Source organism: Pinus tabuliformis, chromosome X (assembly GCF_031772625.1).
Source record: "Pinus tabuliformis cultivar Carrire ecotype Pingquan chromosome X, CPIR1, whole genome shotgun sequence".
NCBI lineage: Eukaryota > Viridiplantae > Streptophyta > Pinopsida > Pinales > Pinaceae > Pinus > Pinus tabuliformis.
The window spans coordinates 998,322,537-998,342,734 of NC_142308.1; the positions used below are offsets into that span (position 1 = coordinate 998,322,537).

At 42.9% G+C, this 20,198-nt stretch overlaps 1 pseudogene; it reads left to right on the top strand.

Moving 5' to 3' along the window:
* The first annotated feature begins 1,434 nt into the window (after nucleotides 1–1,434).
* LOC149143090 (protein CANDIDATE G PROTEIN-COUPLED RECEPTOR 7 pseudogene) lies at nucleotides 1,435–5,958 on the top strand (annotated as a pseudogene).
* Nucleotides 5,959–20,198: the final 14,240 nt, after the last annotated feature.

The window sequence follows — 20,198 nt, forward strand, 5'->3', positions numbered from 1 at the left end:
CCCTTAAAATATGGTGGGATATTTGAGGTGATTTGTAAAAATGTACTATGATACAAAATATTCGCCCACTAAAAATTTGAAACCCTTTAATTTTGCCAAAGGGCGAACATTCGCCCCTAAAATTTTCTATGGTGGAAATCTGCCTTGAACTCTGCAAAGCTCTGCAGACTGTTATAGACCATGGGCGATAACCATGGCCTACGATTAATCCACATTCTGATTTTCATCTCCATGAACACCTAGAGTATCTTACTATCCCTGATTCTATGTGCATCTCTAGTTTCCCACAACGAAGTGTACTTCGTTGCCTTTGGAACATCCTACGCAATCATTGAGAGCTGGCTGTCCTCGGGAAATTCCCATGCCACCAGCACGATGGATAATAGAAACCATGCATAATGAAAAGTCTTCCCCTGCTCCTATGCCTCACGACAGTTCTCAAGGAACTCTCTGCACAAGTAGTCCACCCAATTAAACTGGAACCCTTCTGCGCATTGCAAGGAAAGTGCAACCACCGGCACGGGCACCTCATCCATTCAGCACTTCTGCATAACCTTTCCAGGAAATATTTGTGTCATGACTTTGTCCGCGGCGTTGTTGATGTTGGAAATCATGTATCCTCTCTTCTTCTTCTCCATCTTGAACTTCTTCTTCGTGGCCTCTACGATGAACAAATCATCACTTTTACCCTCCGAGATGTTCACTAGGTCCTCCCCTTTTCAAGGGAGCCAGGTAATTCTATGAATTAAGTGGTCTGTGATAGGGATGGGCTCCTCCAGTGATAAGCACCCATCATGCACCAGGCAAAGCCGCTGCCTGATGATGAAAATAGTCACTGGGGTGCCATGGTAATGCGACACCCAGAGAAAGTTTAATAGTCCTGCCTTTTCTACACCTCTCAACCACTTACGTGGCTCTGACTCTATAACTCCCATCAGCACGTCTTTCTTCTGGCGCATGAGCTATGCGGTTTCCAAACCTAGGAACTTCTCGTGGTCTGAAAGATCCCAATGTTTAAATTTAAACACAGGCACTCACCCCAAGTGTGCTTCATAAAAAATGATGTCGTCGAGGGGTAGTGGAGTCTGCAGAGAGCTTTTTCTCTCGTTGAGATCTTTGGGCACCCTTGCGTTTCCCCTCCGCGGAGGAACATATGCAAGTAGCCTAGTCAGAGGGTCCGCACCCTGGGTTTCTACCACTATCTCTATATCCTCCTCCTCCTCTACTAGGATTTCTTCAAAGTATTCCTCCTCATCAGCTTCCAAATTGATCGCCTTCCCCTTTTCTTCGATGGTAAGGGTAGTCCTTAACGGATTCCTAGGGGACACATGCACCAGTACCATATGTTGCTTATCTTTCTTAGGTCTCAGCGTGCACGGCGATTTAGGAATTTTTGTGACTATCTCGACACTTTCTAGGGCTTCTCCTACCGTCATGGCCTACGTGGCCTCCTCAGCAGTCATTGCTTCGGTATCCATGGCTTCTTTAGGTGCAACCATAGTGCTATTCCACAATTCTCTCAATGGTTTGGGTAAGTTCTCAAACAACGAAGTCACCTTCAATAGATTGAAAAAGTTTGGGTTCATGAATGTCTTGGCACGTAATAGCTCAGTTCTCAAATTGCCAAGTATTGTTTGCTGGATAGCCTTTTGCAATTTATAACACCTTTTGAATTTGAATTCAACCGTCCCCCCACATTTCGTCCATTAATGCTCACTTGGCGACAGATTTTCAAGAATTTTGCCCATCAAGTTCGCCTTAAATTCCTGTCGCCCACTCCATTTGGTCTCAAACCAAGCATCACATCATGAATAGTGATTGTAATGGTCACTTTCCAGCTAACCTGTATGGCAACATAGCTACCCTCAAGTTGTCGTGGGCCCTATGGCACTTCGCTACTGCATGTATTTCTAACATCACACACCTCCTAGCAGAGTAGTTTACAGTCCCGTGCTTCCTTCTAGCTGCCTAACACGCCAAGACTATGCTTCTGTCAGCTAGTCAGATGGTCGGGCCACCCGTGTATGCCTTCAAAAGATTGCCATTGACTTTTCCTGGGAAGATTTTTCCATTTAAATTTACCAACTGCACTGCGCCACCATATTTGATCTCCTTAATAACATATGGTACCAACCAACTTAATATGTCAATCATGGCAAGCCTTTTCGCATTGCTTTTGGACCTGCTGGTGAAATATAACCAAAAATCATTCTTCCTCGAGCTCCTCCAACTATGCGAGCCTCTCCTCCAAGGCTCCGCGATCCATCATACCTGTGAGCGCTGCTATGCATAGACTAGGCATGATGTATTCCATAGGCATTACAAATAGATAAAATTGCAGACACTCAAAAATATATTCTATTATATTTGAATGAGGAAATTACACACATATTTATACAATCAATAGTCTCAAGATAGGAATTCTATCTTAGACGTACAGTAGTGTGGTTGAGAGATTCTCTCAACCACACACTAAACTAGGAGAAACTATATTCTAGCTAATTCCTATTATGTAGGAACAAACTCCTCAAATAAAGAGTTACAACCATAGACAAGTAGGAATTAATTATTTCTAACTCCCCCCCTTAATGACTACTTGTCATGATAGTCAAATCCACCACCATCAGGCGAATTTCATGTACAGAACCTCCCAAAACACTATTTTCCTCCCCTCGTAAATCGTCAAATGAAGATAAGGATTCTCGGGGATCCCCTTCTACTCAGAAAATTAAAAAATCATCTGAGTCTGAGGCAGGTGTTCTACAGTCCACCTGCTCAATTGATCACAAAGCTCTCATGTACATGCGGCCACAAAGGCACCTCAAGCCACAGAGGCGATTCTGCCACAAAGGCAAGCACTTTAGCCACAAAGACTCTATAGATGGTTTCTGGCTCACCACCAACCCTCACTTTACAATGACAAAAGATTGTTTCAGGCTGACCATAAACCATTACAAAGTGGTTTTAAGATCACCACAAACTTTCAGATGCCTTTAAAAAATCTTACATTTGATTCCACATTTTGGAGTTTCTGGGTACATACAATGACTATTACAACAACTGGACTTGCTTATAACATGCTAGGGAGTCTATTCCACAAACCACACTAATTCAAACAAACATCTATTTTGTTGTCCACCATAAACGTTGTTGCTGCTGCTTCGCCTCATCTGTTCATTGTTCACATCTTGGGCATCCTTGTCTGTTCAAACAACTTCTTGGAACTCCATGCTTAACCTGTCATTCGTTAGAGTTGCAAATTATAACAGAAAAGCTTTGCCTACATTAAGTTAGCTAGTCTCAATAAGGCTTAATAATATTTAAACATGATTCCAAGAAAATACAACATAAACTCTTCAAATTTAATTTCTCTATCTTTGCCCATAGATGATTATTTTCCAAACATACCAGCAACCATTTTTCACCAATGATACCTGTGAGGGGTCTACTGATAAAGAAACAGACTGACGACTTTTCAACTAGACTCAATGCAGTGCATTCAAACACTAATGATCCAGACATAGGCACACAACCATACGAAGAGAACACAATTTTCCCTTCAAGAAAAATAATCCAGGACTCCACGGTCCATTCCTCTGTTGTGTTTCAGTATCTACTCCCCTGGAAACAATGCCACTTCCCCTACAGTATCAAGGCTAGTCACTGTTCTCAAGCATTCTGCCTCATGCTCGCTACTTTCCATCAAAATCTGCAACACGATCTTGATCATCTCCAATCTCTGATGTAGCTCTAATGATGTCGTTTTCACTATCATGTTTTCACCATTTCCTGCAAATCTGTTTATTGTTGGAATGACCAGTTCCAACACACACTCAAAATTGTGACAATAATTGGTCATACTACTGTCACTTAAATTATGACAGTTAATCAATATATTGCAAAGTTAAAAAAAAATCATCTGATACCTAATCCATAAACCCAAGGGATCCAGTATATCCCCTTCTGTCTTACAACTCAAAGTCATCTTCCAACTTCAACGTCTGGGATGTAGCCTCCTCTTGAGCATCGGACGTGTTTTTGAAGGTTGGAGCTGAGGAGGAGCAATGGTTGTGGAAATTCATCCCTGAGATCTGGAGCACGGTGAAATCCACTGTGTACTCGAGAGTAAGCTCATCGTACACCTCTTTACATTCAAGGATTTGGATAATTTGACTTCCTATAACAAAACCTTCCAAGGTTTCGAGGCAAATCAGTATACTCTGGTCTTTGTCAATTGTATCCCCAATGTTGTGGTTTCAATGGATGTAAAGACTGTTATGTATAATCTCGAGGGATTCGGTGATAGCACCAGGGATTATCTTTCAGCCGGTGAAACCCTTCTGCCGAAGCTCTATTTTATGCTGTTTTTGATATATATTGTGCTGGCTGGGGTTTGGATCTACGTGGTTGTTAGAAACCGCCTGACGGCCTACCAGATCCATGTATTTATGGCCGCACTCGTCTGCCTGAAAGCCTTTAATCTCATCTGTGAGGCAGAGGACAAGTCTTTCATTAAGAGGACCGGAACAACCCATGGATGGGATGTTCTGTTTTATATTTTCAGTTTTTTGAAGGGAATTATGCTTTTTACACTAATTGTTTTAATTGGCACTGGCTGGTCCTTCTTGAAACCCTATTTGCAAGGCAAGGAGAAGAAAGTTCTCATGGTTTTCATTCCCTTGCAAGTTTTAGCCAACATTGCAACTGTGGTGATCGATGAGACCGGGCCGTATGCCAAGGATTGGCTTGCCTGGAAGCAGATGTTTCTGTTAGTTGACGTGATCTGTTGGTGTGCTGTCTTGTTCCCCATTGTCTGGTCTATAAAGAATCTGCGGCAAGCTGCGCATACTGATGGCAAAGCAGCGGTGAATCTGATGAAGTTGACTCTGTTCAGGCAGTATTATATTGTGGTGGTCTACTATATTTACTTCACTCGCATTGTAGTTTACGCTCTGATACCAAGATAAAATTGCAGACACTCAAAAATATATTCTATTATATTTGAATGAGGAAATTACACACATATTTATACAATCAATAGTCTCAAGATAGGAATTCTATATTAGACGTACAGTAGTGTGGTTGAGAGATTCTCTCAACCACACACTACACTAGGAGAAACTATATTCTAGCTAATTCCTATTATGTAGGAACAAACTCCTCAAATAGAGAGTTACAACCGTAGACAAGTAGGAATTAATTATTTCTAACTCAACTTCCACTCCATAGATAAGCCTAAAAGGGTCTGTCCTGTCAGTTTCTTGGATGTCGTCCTATAACCGCATAATACCGCAGGTACGTCTAGGTCCCAATCACTTCACTGTGGGTTACATACTTTGGTCAGTTCAGTCTCCTGTACTTTGTTGAATGCTTCTACTATCCCATTAGCCTGCGGGTGATATGGTGTGCTTTTCTAATGATACACCTTAAATTATTCCATCAATGCAATGATTGTCTCATTTAGGAAATGTGTACCGTGATTGCTCATCAAGATCTTCGGAAATCCGAATCGCATCAATACGTGTTCAAACAGAAACTTTGCAGCCATCACGGTCGTGCAATCCTTTATCGGTTGTGCTTCTACCCAACGAGTCAAGTAATCTGTTGCAGTGATAATATATCTTGCATCTATCCTTCCTTGAGGTTTGATAGTTCCTACAAAGTCGATTGCCCACTTTTCAAAGGGTTGCAATGTCATTTGCAGATTCAAAGGCATAACATCCCTCCGTCATGGTTTACCTATTCTTTGACATACATCACAGGCCTTGCAATGTGGTTTTGAATCCTGATGAAGGGTCAGCCACCACAACCTTGCTTGGTGAATCTTCTACATGGTTTTCTCTCCCTGCATAATGTCCTTCTGCAGCGCCCCCATGAGCATCCGCGAGGATATTGCTTCATTCAAACTCAGGTACATACCTTCACAGTATCTCATCATTCCCCATATTATATAGGTGACCCGCAATGACAGAGAAATATGTCGCGCGCATCACTAGTTCCTTCTTCTGCTGGACAAAGTACCGTTTCGGCGTAGTTCTAGTCATGAGAAAGTGAATTATATTTTCAAAATTTCCATCCGCTACATGCATAACAGAGAGCTACGCATCGGGTAATCCTTCCTCCAGACTAGTAGGTTCCTCTCCTGTCTCAATGCGTGACAGGTGATCTGGTCCCGCATTCAATCGTCCAGGCTTCACAACAACTTCAAAATCATATTCTTGGAACAATAAAAGCCATCTACATATGCACCCCCCCAACACAGGCTTATTGACCAAGTACTTCAGCGCGAAATGATTTGTATACATCTTAAAGTGACCTCCTAGAAAGTAGTGTCGATACTTCTGGAGCACATATACCATAGCCAATCACTCGTGTTCAATGGTGGAATAACTCTTTTCTGCTTTAGATAATCTGTGACTCATGAACGTGATAGGGTCACCCAAGCCTTCTCCACCATCCTATGTTAGTACTACCTCCAGCGCTATACTCGATGCATCAACATGGACATGAAACTCTTTCTTCCAGTTCGGGAAGACCAGAATCAATGCAGTAACCATATTTTCTTTCAATACATCTAGGCTTTTCTTACGGTCATTGTTCCAACAAAATGTGACATCCTTTTTCAACATATTTTCCATTGGCACAATGATCTGGGCATAGCTTTTGATGAACTTCCTGTAGTACCCCGTAAGCCACAGAGTAGCACGCAGCTGTTTCGCACTCCATGGTGCTTCCAGATTTAGAATCACCGTGACTTTTGTGGTGTCTACCATTAGCCCTTGTCTACAAACCACATGCCCCAACAGGTTCCCAAAAGGAACGAGAAACGTACACTTCTTGAGGTTGAGCATGATTTTGTATCTTCGGCATGTATCCAACATCAAGCGCAGGTTTGCTACAAGTGACCTAACCAGCCCAAATACAGTCCATTTGTCAAAATAGATCTCTAAGAACTTATGAATATATTCCCTGAATGTCGCAACAACTACGTGCAAAAAGATAGCAGGAGCATTCTTCAATCAAAATGGCATGACAGTATATTGAAAGAAACCCCACTCAGTCATGAAGGTTGTCTTGCTCCTATCCTCCAGTGCAATTTTGATTTGGTGGTACCCTGAGAACCCATCAGTGAAAGAATATGCTTCCTAACCACCTACATTTTCCAACACCTCATCTGTGAACGAAATTGGGAATGGATCATGTACACACGCGTTGTTCAACTTTTTGAGATCCACGCATATTCTTATTTCTTCCATCTACTTCTTCTCTTGTACCACCATTGAGCTTACCCAATCAGATTCCTCCACAGGCTCAATGATGCCTACCACGAGCATCTTGTCTAGTTCTATGTGAACCTTCTCCTTGTATTTTAGATTTAAGCAATACAACCTTTGCTTAACTAGCTTCGTATTGGGTTTTAACGTGATCTTCATTACCCCTAAATCTTCGATTATTCCCTTCAAATCTGTAAAATTGGTCAAGAATAAGTCTTGATATTCACAGAGTAATTCAGTGACCTTATCCACCATTGGGCCATCCCAATAGTCTCCAATATTAACAATTTTAGGTTCCACCTCTGTACCAATATTCACCTTCTTAGTCTTCACCGACGCAATTATGTCAGGGTTCTCAATCTGTGGTCCCTGAACCTCGTGGTGGCCTTCAATCTCTCGAATGTCAATTTTCCGCGGATCTTTGTCTTCTTCTTCAGCAGTTACCTTATGACATTCCACACGCAACTAAGCTGAGTAGTTTTGGGTGCTAAAAGGTGTCTTTTAAATCTCCTAATTACCTCACATTAATTATCAACCTGGGTAAGTCTTTTTATTCCAAGAGTGTATACAATATGTGCGAGCTATAAATCCAGAGAGTAATGCTTTAAAATAATCTATTAAATTCAATACAAGAGTAAACAGATGCAATCATACATCTAAAGCTGTAACTTTAAGGGAAGTAATACATCTAAGCATTGGGACTTAATCTCAAGCAAAACCATAATCCAATCTTAAGCAAGCAATTCAAATGGGAATAACATCAACCGAGAGCACTGTAGCAGCGATTGAGCTCTTTCAGCCAGATGTATACTAATCACACTGTGTCCTAATTAACAAGAAATGATTCCTTAACTGATAAATAATTCAATCCACAGTATGCATAAATAAAACCAATTAGAATTTCACATTATTGAAATGAATACCAGAAATCTGAATTAACAAAAGTAAATCAACTGCAAAGCTGTAAAGCAAAATAAACTTGCAGGAAACAGAAAAGTATAAAACAAGGAACAATAGTAAGATCCATGTTGGGTAGCGAAGGCCCCGCGTAATGGTTTCGGGGCTCAAAGCCACAAATTTGGGGTAAAGAGTTTGGTAAAGACTCCGCGAAGTGCACGGAGCATGAATTGTAAGAAGTCAAGTCAAAGGGTTGTCTAGTCGAAAATAATGTAAAATAATAAGAAGTAAGTCGAACTAGGAATGTATAAATAGAGCAAGGCTCTATGGTTAGAAGTCAATTTTGGTATGTATTTTGGATCTCGACTGTAATGGGTTTATGAAGAAAGAAGTCTTGAAGCATCTATAAGTCTGATTCAAGGGTGTTGGTAGATAGATAGAGGCTCTATAGTGGTGTGCACAGAGGCCTAGTAGAGTCCGTAGTTGTGTGCACAAACCCCTGTAGTTGAGTGCGCAAGGTAGATTTGGTTGTATTTGCGAAAGAGTTGAATAAAGATAAGTTGATTCTGAAATATTGTGTTGATTCTGAGATATTGTGGATCTAGTTAATTTCTGGCTTATATATCTGTTTAATATGTGTGCTTATGCTTATGTTCTGAGTTTATGCAAATCTATAACATTTTTGAGTGCGTGCATTGGTTATCTCTATTAAATGTTTGCTTAAAGACTGTAAGAAGTAGATCTGATCTGTACCAAACTCAATATTAATAAGTAGTAAGGATTTGCCTTGTTATGGATCTATGTGGAAGTAGAGTGGCGCGAGGCCACAAAACGATGCGTGAACCCTCTAGACCACATCAAGACATCCCAATGGTGCGAAAACCTTGTTCTAGCACCCTCCCTTACTACCTTGGGTGAGACCTGAGTCCGCGCTCTATGGAATATTGCCGAAAGGGCCGGTAGCTATAGGATTTCTTTGGCTAATAACTCTTCCAAACTTGGGTCAGGCTCCAATAAGCCAACAAATGGTTCTGTTGTTGGGACTGGGATCTGCCTAAGGGATGTCTGATGTTAGGACACTGGAACCCTACAAAGAAAGAGCTTGAAAATTGGTTGGATTAGAAGCTTCACAAGTTCGTGGTTCAGGAAAACAGAAATCCATAGGTATCAAAAGAAAGGTGGTTGGATCGTTATATATACATCGATATCCACGAGATTTTCTTTGCGTCATTCTCGACAGAGTTGTATGAGTGGATCCCAAGGCTAGCTGACAGCATGGAAAGGTGCATACTAAATCAACCCATTCTATGGAATCTAGAATTGATGCACAGGCTAGAAGCATCTGAAGATAAAATCACATGCACAGTGGATCACTGGTTGGATCAGATAATAGGAGGGTTTATCACTGAGTTCGCAATAGACACAACTGTGAGTCATAGTGAAGCAGAAAGGCACTTTCTCTAAGGACTACAGGGTAAGTATATCAAATCGTTGAATACTTGGATTAAAATGTTTTTGTGTGAAAAACAAATTATGTGCATTCATTAATGTCAGGCATAACACGGAGTGGAAGAGGCTACCGAGGAACTGAAGAACTAGAGAATAGTCCTATGATTTCTATTTCACGAGAAAGCAAGGAAGAACATGTAGGGTTCTATCCAAGAAGTGCAGTCTGACTGATAAATTAGTGCATTCCACTGATACCAACACCATCCATGCCACCATCTCCTTCACCTGCATCAAACCCATCTTCACTTACCCCATCGCCACCACTGAGGGTTGGGATGGTAGGTGCGATCAAGTTGCCAATACTTAGGGGTGTAGGAAATGAGGAACCAGAGCAGTTCTGGTTCCTGGTAAAGGCTGTGTGGGAAGCGCAAGGAGTAATAGATGAGAACATCAAGAAGGCTTCTTTGGTTAGCGCACCGCAGGACTGTGCGTTGACATGGTATATACTTGAGCGATCACCTGAATGTGGGAATAACAACGATCCAGGATGCATTGAATAAGGAATTTAGTCAGCCTAAATCAGAAACACAGTCGGTCACTGGGTTCGAAGAAATTGCAATGTTACCTAGTGAAACCTTGTGGTATTTGGATCAGAGATTGAAAAGCACAATCCACGAGGCTAACATGACATTGATGGATGTGCAGCACTGCACGTGGTTTGTCGCATCTTTGACATTACATCTAAGGACGATGTTATCACAGCAAAAGATCTCAACCCAAGCTGAAGCATTAGAGACAGCAATGAGGTTGCATGAAACCCCAATATAGGATCCGAGGTTGGGAGTTCAGCAAATCCACGCGCAAATACAAAAACTATGTTTAGAGATGCAAAGTTTGAAACAAGGACAGGCACCTTGGTCAGAAGTGCATGAAGAGGTGTGGTGTATCAAATTTAAGGGCTAGGGCCATGATAAGGATCACTGTCTGGTCTTTGTGAACTATGTGGCAATGGGGGGACCAATACCATTGCGACCACAGGTACCAGCAGGGCCAAGGATGGTGGCTGCACTCTCCTGCACAATCTATCAGGTGGGAGGAAAGTATGCTACGAACAACTGTCATATATTATAGAACCTAAGACAACCCCCCCCCCCCCAACAGTTATTTTGCAACTTTTGTAGGATGGTGGGCCATGATGAAAGAAATTGCTGAATTTATGAGTTGTTGATGGATCGAATACCTGCTTACAGGATGCAAATGGAGGTGCATGGGTAGGATCCCGCTGCAGCAATAGCACGAGGAGGATTCCAGGCACATAGACAGGGCCGAGGGGGAATGGGACTGAGATGCAGGTGGGGACAATTAATCTGCTATAATTGTGGAGGATCGAGGCACTACGCGCGTGACTGCATGAAATTGATCAGAGCTTGTTGCCCATATTCTACTAATTTGACCATGAATCAGTCAATTGTCACATGCTAATTGATCAGATGCGGGAGAAAGGGTTTCTTCCGACTACTCCCACTCAGAATGTCTAAATGATGAAGGCTGAACCGCGTAAAGAAGACCTTAACGTGAATATGATGCTCAGAAGTGGTGAAACTATAGGAGAGGATAAGGGGAAGCAACCAGAGGAGGATACATGGGTCCATAAGGCCCCTACAAAACAACCAGAATTTGATTTGGAGTGCGCGAAGGAAACATTTATGGAAGCTAAGAAGAGATTCACCGAAGCTTTTACTTCGGGCAACAAGGACAAAATGGAGTCGGAGAGGGATAATTCTATGCTAACTACCTTCTTAGAGACATGCATGAAGCTACTATGGGATACTAAAATGGTGAAGGGATTGCAAGAGTTGATAACTAGGTGCGGAGGATCAAATGAACCTCGAATGGTCGAGAATCTAGGCAAGCATGCATTGCACACTAGGTGGGAAATGTGGTTGACTGCCCAGATTGGGGACTATGAGATGGAACAGGTCGTTATGGACTTAGGGTCAGATGAAAATTTCTTACCTAAACAGACCTGGGAGTGCATGGGTAGGCCCGCACTACAATGTTCTCCTATCCAATTATGGATGGCGAACCAACAGAAGATCTTGCCTATGGGAAGACTACAAGGAGTTACAGTAGACATCAATGGTGCAAGCACACAAACTGATTTTGAGGTCATAGAAATTGTGGATGACAGTAACCCATATCCTACATTGTTAGGGATAGATTGGGCAATGGATATGAATGGAGTCATCAACCTAAAGAAATGAAAAATGATATTCGAAAAAAAATCTCTCCGCATAGTGGTTCTGCTGGACCCAGCCAAAGGAGCGCGCTATATAGAGCCAGTGCACGACGAGGACAGTGACGATGAACTGGATTGTATCTACTAGATCACAGTGCAAGATCAAGACCGAGTGAATCTGACAACGGATGGAAGAATCTCATGGAACCGTGACAGTTCTTGCATGTCAGACTCAGATGAAGAGATTGATCGATGGCATAACCGATTGCATGAGTAACGACACTAAATTGTAATAGGATGGTTAGATCAATACAATGTGTAATGATAAAGACCAGGGAGTGGCCAGCTAATGAGGATGCCACGAAGGTGGAGGAGCTAGTCGACTAATACAAAATGACAAATCTAAGATGAAAGTCATAGGATGCCCCCATGGTGGCACTGTGCGTGACAATTGATCATAAAGGAAGTACATGCCCGAAGATTTGGCAAAAGTGGCACAGATGTTGAAGGTAGGTGGGCGTATAGGTTGGAGGTCCAAATGGGGTAAGCATCCATCAAAAGCATAGGCTTTAGGTGTATGTTGTGTAGATACCCAACCTACAATCTAGTTTGACAGTGGCCCAGGACAAAGTCAGGAGGGGAATAGGGGGAAGCAAACACAACGTCCGCTCAGTAAAATGACCCACTGGGAAGTTGTAGATACCACGAGTTCGATGGGCCTATACTCGAAAGGAGGTGAAGATGAGATTGTTAACTATAAGATAGGAGGGAGCTCAAAATGAGCAAGGTAGTAGCAAGTCTCGTGAAATCAATGAACCATTGGCGTGGCTAAGAAAGAAATGCGCTCTAGAGGAAATCAGTAGGATGAAAAGTAGTGATGATTACAGAGGCTGCGCGAGTCTATACACAAGGGAATTAGGCCCAGTCAGGTTTCCCATAGAACCAGAACAATCCTCGACCCTGCTATCATGGCTGCGCCCGCACCTACGGGAGGATACACCCCACACAATAGCGCACAAAGAGATAGTGGCTATAGAGGCACTTGAAAGGTGCTCACAGCCCAGGCTAGCAGGAAAGCTGAGACATCACACCGGGGGTGCGACCACTTGACTAGCTGTGGAAAGCACAGTCTCAATGCCCCCCACAATTGAAAGAGGGCGTGAGACTATAAACAAGTCTGCGGAAGGTCGGCGCGGGAACAAGGTTCTATGTAGGGCCAGTCGAATAGCATGATCATGGTTGCACCAAAAGGGTTGCACTGCCACGTGGAGAGGTTGGTAGGTGATTGTTAACGCCACTATTCCTCACATGAAGTTCCACCTATGGCAGAGAGGAGCGGGCAGCAGGGTCATCAAGACAGAAGTTCCGAGATGGATACGAAAAGATATGCCGCCTAGAAGATATTAATGACTGGGAAGTGGAGGGAAAGAATTTATTCAAATCTGCACGCTTCTATAACACCCTCTGGACAACGCTAGGAACGGTGAGATCTAAAGCAGTGACAATCAGCGAACACCTTGCTATGAGACTCCCATGAGTTCCATGGCAAGAACCTGGGCATGATTCGCAGAAGAACTGCATCCCACCCAGGAAGAGCCAGATGAAGTGACTGCGTCCCCCAAGGTTCCAAAGTCCCCAGACACACCGCAACCCTGGAAAAACAAGCAGACAATGGGGCTAGTCAGGGTGTCACCGAGATTTAGTAAAATGTCAGCAGCCAAAAAGGTCAAGGCTATCACCATTGAACCCATCTAGTTCGACGGAGATTTGCAAGCCTTGATCGCCCAGATTGAAGCACAAAATGAGGAAGAAGAAGATGCATTCCAAATACCTTCATTACCCCCATATGTCTCTCCATGGAATGGGACGACCAAAATACTAAAGGACCTGGATGCTACAAAGAGTATGCTACAAACCCCACTTCTTCCAGATGAGATAAGGTTTGAGGGTTTGCCACTGGGCCGAGTACCAAGTATCAAGTTCGAAGATTGGGATCTAGCAGATAGCGACAAGTTCCCCCAATTGGCCACAAAAAAGTTATTACTGCGGAAATGGTTACTAAGTGTGGAAAAGGCAGGTTTACTCAATATAAGGTGGATACCCCACTATCACCATGTGACCATCACCATATTTGTGATCTGACAGTTTCTATGTCTGATACATGATGGGTATCTCTGGTTGGAAGAACCAATTCCAATCACAGCGATTTAGTAAACCGAATTACACACCTGCGAGTTAAAGTGAATGACCCCATAGACATAGCCAGAACCAGTAGCGATGTGGGCCTTGCAGAAACAATGAAGACCAAATATAAGTTGGAAAAGGGAAAGCATGGGTATGTAATAGCGAGAATCAACAACCGTGAGGTGCGAGTTGCCACCTAGCTACTAGCCAGTAAACTCATGAGGAAATGCCACACCGATGAGGTGCCAGCCCCTGTTATTGTGGTTGTGGAGCAGTGTGCCGAAGGAGTCCAATTCAACTGGGCATAGTTCTTATGCGACAAATTTCTAACAAATTGTACGAAAGCACAAGAGAAAGGTAAGACTTTCCATTATGCATGTTTGCTACTATCAATCCTTCTGGTTGTAGGTGAATTGTCGCAGGGTAGCCAGTTTCCCAACATTGAGCACAACCTACCTGAAGCGGTGCGGTTTACCTCGCTCTAGGCTACAAAGGATTCCACAAGGGCTCGGGAGATCAAGGTGTTCTAGATATTCATGGAAGCGAGTATTTGTATATGGATCACTCGTAGACCGCAGATGTCCTCGATAGTCTGCAACAATTTCCAAGGCATGGTCGAGTTCAAAGCAAACCTGCACAACCTCTATATCCGGGCACAAAAGGATCCCAAGAGAACATGGGTCAAGCTCCCCTTCATTACCACAGATGATGCAATTTACAAAGTATTGGTGGCATGGCATGCCCCATACAGAGCCGCATTACACGAGATGGTAGCACAATAGCGGAAGAAGGAAATCAAGTAGCGACTTAATAAACTAGTAGAAAGGACATGTCAGGGTCAAAAGCCCGCTTCGCTGTAGCAGGCGACCCAGGAAGTAATTGTCGAAGACACCCCGTAGGATCAAAAAATTTCCTTAGGACAAGATAGGTAGAATGAATAAGAGATATAGGAACGCACCGACCTTACAACGATAACAACCCAAGGAAAAAGGCTGCGTAGTAAGGAATCGCCACAGGCATGTAAGAAGTCCAAAACAACTAAGAATTTGGAGAAAAAATTTCTTGACAACAGCGAACCAATGTGCAATGTCACTGCCAATGCATGGGAGAAGCTAGTGATAGAGCAGACAACTATGTTGGGGGACCTTAGAGCACAACTTCGGGCATTACAGGTATGACCCTCGGGAGGGATGGTACCAAACCTAGCAGATGATACTACCGCGGCTGAGCAGATGGTGCATAATCACACAATGAACACTTTAGTGTTGCTAGTAGGTGTTGTCTTAACTGAAGCTAAGGGTGACATACGAAGATGGGGGCTCAATTTGATCGCTCTACCTCACGAAACCCTCTACCAACTGTAGGATGGTGTAACCACTGAGCTGCGTGCCAGGGAAGGCTACACACTCCAACTCTTAATGGAGCATAAGACAAGTCTAGAGCAGATCAGCCTACAGCGTGATGACTTGGTCGCCCACCAGTAGGAAATGGAATAGGCTGTGGTGGCAGCTTGCAACAAACTACCAGAGTTGGTTATCCCAACGGAACTTCCAATAAGGGAAAAGATCCATTCCATGGATGCCAGATTTTGTACGGCTTAAGAGGAGGTCCTGAAGGTTCAGTGGGAATTAAATTTGAAAATCGCAGAGCTAAGACTGCAGGCACAACCACCCACACCCCCCAGAAGTTCAAGAGCAGTGCCGCGGTGAAATTCAAGCACAGTTGGAAGTCATAAAGCGTGCGGTCCAAGATTGCTCAAGATTGTTGGATCAGTCCCTATTGACGCTCAAATCTCTACAAGGCAACGCAATGCTATATCAAGTGGAAATAGAAGTGCGAGAGTTACAACAGGCATATGACAATGTCTGGGGAACTGTACAAATAGTCACCATCACATAATGACTGGCCAGAATGAGGGAGGCCCAGGCTCTCCAGGCACAGGTCGACGCGACTCGACAGAAGGAAGCTGTGCTTAAAGAACATCTCTAGCCATGGCTTGATGGGGCATTCATAGTTTCCACTGCCATTCAGCGCAAGGTGGCACATATGTAGGAAAAATATGCACACGGTGAAGCAATTGAAATAGAGACTGATGTGTCGGCGGCCTGCGTCAAACAGCTACAATGGATGGCGGAAGAGTTTGCCGCAAGTACAAGTGAAGCATAACAGTTGCTAACCAACCTCTGTGTGAAGATTATCGCAATAGTTGAGTGACTCATGACGAGTCATGATGATTGTGTTGGGGGACTGTTGGGTAGTGAAGGCCCTGCGTAATGGTTTTGAGGCTCAAAGCTACAAATTTGGGGTAAAGAGTATGGTAAAGACTCTGCGAAGTGCGCGGAGCACAAATTGTAAGAAGTCAAGTCAAAGAGTTGTCCGCCCAAAGATAATGTAAAATAATAAGAAGTAAGTCAGCCTGCCCATGGTCTGTGGACCATGGGAATGTATAGATGGAGCAAGGCTCTATGGTTAGAAGTCAGTTTTGGTATGTATTTTGGATCTCGACTATAATGGGTTTATGAAGAAAGAAGCCTTGAAGCATCTGTAAGTCTGAGTCAAGGGTGTTGGTAGATAGATAGAGGCTCTGTAGCTATGTGCACAGATGCCCAGGAGAGTCTGCAACTATGTGCGTGAACCCATGCAGCTGAGTGCGCAGGGCAGATCTGGTTGTATTGGTGAAAGAGTTGAATAAAGATAAGTTGATTCTGAAATACTGTGTTGATTCTGAAATATTGTGGATCTGGTTAATTTCTGGCTTATATATCTGTTTGATCTGTGCACTTATGCTTATGTTCTGAGTTTATGCAAATCTATAACATTTCTGGGTGCGCACATTGGTTATCTCTATTAAATGTTTGCTTAAAGATTGTAAGAAGTAGATATGATCTATAACAAACTCAGTATTAATAAGTAGTAAGGATTTGCCTTGTTTCGGATCTACATAGAAGCAGAGTGGCGTGAGGCCACAGAATGGTGCGCGAACCCTCCAGACCACATCAAGACATCCCAAGGGTGTGGAAACCTGGTTCTAGTACCCTCCCTTGCTACTTCGGGTGAGACCTCAGTCCGCGCTCCGCAGACTGTTGCCGAAAGGGCTAGTAGTTCTAGGATTCTTTTGGCTAATAACTCTTCGGAACCTGGGTCATGCCCTAATAAGCCAACAATCCACTAGAGGCCGGGCCCTAACCACCAGCAGATACTACTTAGCTACTTCAGAATATCTGAATGAACAACAACGCAAGTTATATATTACTCATCAACGCCAAATGTCATTTACAACACGATGTGTCCTTTAGAATAACATTCTGTATCTTGAAATTACAATTGAGGTCCCAAGTGAAAAGTTAAATCTATCCATTATATCTCCTCTTCCTATCCTATGTTATTATTCCCCCATTATCCTCCTCTCTCTTTGATCTCAATTTTCATTTAAATACACATAGAGCAAAGAGAAGTTACAACAGACATGATTACGAAATTCGATTGTTCCAAACAATCTGATCAACAAGATCTGTAGAAATTTTGAATAATATGACACTTATTCAGAGAGATTATCCTGATTATACACTATTGCGGAATACACGCATAATACATAATCTCCTCTATGTTGATCATCAATTTAGCAGCATCAAAAACAATGAAACATCAATCGCATGCACACATTAACACAGTATGTAACCCCGGGGAAAGCTTACAGCTGAAAACCCAACACTATATATATATTAATGATTGAGAACATGTAACAATACATAGTACAATACTCCTCACAAGTACTCAGTACTATCTCCACTTGTTACACACAAAACTAGCTCAGATCCGAACAAGTCACAGGTTCAAATCTCCTCTGCTGCTTTGCCTGCCTCTATTGCACAATACCAAGTGAAAATCACATGAGCACAGGCTATTTCACTGGGCATATACTGCGCAATCCTCATGGGAATACTCAATCCATTGATTGTGCAAGATCTCATGCACAACTATAGTCACAACTGATAGCAATCTCAACCTCTAACACCTGTCTCCACTGAACTGTACATGCACTGACATGCAACTGAGTTAAATGATGTATTCTTTAGTTGCTTTATGAGTTAATAATTAGTGAATTAGTTTAAAAATTGATTCACACAACTCATCACTAGTCTATTTGCAATTAGACTAAATACAACTAGTTTAACCAAGTCAAACTGAACACAACTCCATCAACTCCACATCCAACTCCACCAAACTCAACTGCTTGAGTTCTAACTGAAGTCCTGCATGCAATAGCTCAACTGACCCACAAAGAAAGTGTATTTCCTTCTGACAGCTGCATGTGCCACATCTGTAGCTCAAACTGAAGTGCTCCAAGAGGATAAGATAAAGTTTATAGTCCAAATATTATTATGAGACAATAATATTCGACTGTTCTATTTTTAGCCTGGCAGTCTAAAAATAGAAACCTGCCCATATGTCTAAAAATAGAAGTCCATCTATTTTTACCAACATGACCAATCATCCACAAATAACATACTGCAACTCATAGACCATGATCCATATGTCTAAAAATAGACATAGTCTAAAAATAGACTTTGCGCCAAAAATAGCCTGTGGGCCCACTTAGTGAAGGCAACTTCTTTCCACTAAGCTCCATCATATTGTTGCATTCTCAACACTCCCTCTCAGTAAGATATGGATTATTAGCAACCCCTATCCTACCTCGGTGGTATTTGAATTTGCTCCTGGTGAGCACCTTCGTCAAGATATCAACATCCTGATCCTCCGTTGGAATGTATGAAAGTAACATGATTCTCCGCTATGCACAATCTTTGATATGATGGTACCTGATGTCAACGTGCTTAGATCTATGATGAAATATAGGATTAGCCGAGATTTTAATGCAACTCTGGTTATCACAGTAAATCACAGCAGGCTCTAAGTAAGAACTGAATAAACCGACCAGAATCTTCCTCATCCATATAGCCTTGCATGCAGCCAAACTTGCTGCCATATACTCAACCTCTGTTGAACTGAGTGCCATGGATCTCTGCTTCCTACTATACCAAGAAACTGTTGTCGACCCAATACTGAAGACCCCTCCTGATGTGCTCTTTTTGTCCATTGGGCTCCCTGCCCAATCTGCATCCGTGAAGCCACATAGATTCACCTCATCCTCCTGTTTGTACCATAATCCATATCCCGATGTGCCTCTCAAATAACGCAATACATGCTTGCCTGCCTTCCAGAAGAGCTTGGCTGGCTTAACCATAGCTTGTGAAAGTTGGTTAACAGAATAGCATATATCAGGTCATGTATTGACCAGATACATTAGCGACCGCACCAACTGTTGATAAACAGTGGCATCCACTTCTTCTACTGAAGTGGCATCCTCCTTCCTCCAACCTCCAGGAAGAGGAGTATCAACAGGCTTGCAGCCATGCATGTTGAACTTCTCTAGAATCTCCCAAGCATACTTACCCTGAGAAACAAATAGTCCATCACTATGCTGCCAAATTTCCAATCCCAGGAAATAATGAAGGAGGCCCAAGTCCTTCATCTCAAACTCCTTAGCAAGATCGTCCTTGCATGAAAGTATCAACAGCTCATCACCCATTAGAATCAAATCATCTACATAAAGTACAATGATAAGCAACTTACCCTCCACCACAATCTGGTATAGGTTAGGATCCGCCTTGCTCTTGGAGAATCCAAGTCCGGTGAAATGGTTGTCTACCTGTGTGTACCAAGCACGTGGTGCTTGTTTCAACCCATATAGCGCTCTCTTGAGCCTGCACACATGCAACTCGCTACTGAAGATCTTGAAACCTTCGGGCTGTTCTATGTACACCTCCTCCTCAATGACTCCATTGAGGAATGCAGTCTTCACATCCATCTAATGAATGTGCCACCCCATCTGCGTTGAGAGAGCAAGAATCGTCTGTATGGAAGAATACCTTGCGATAGGTGCAAAGGTCTCCTCATAATTGATCCCCTCTATCTGTGAAAAGCCTCGGGCAACAAATATTGCCTTGTACTTCTCCACACTCCCGTTAGCTACCTGCTTAACTTTGTAGATCCATCTCGAACCCACCACTGATTTCCCTTCCGGTCTAGGAACAATCTCCCATGCACTATTTTTGACAATCGAATCATACTTTTCCACCATGGCGTCTACCCAT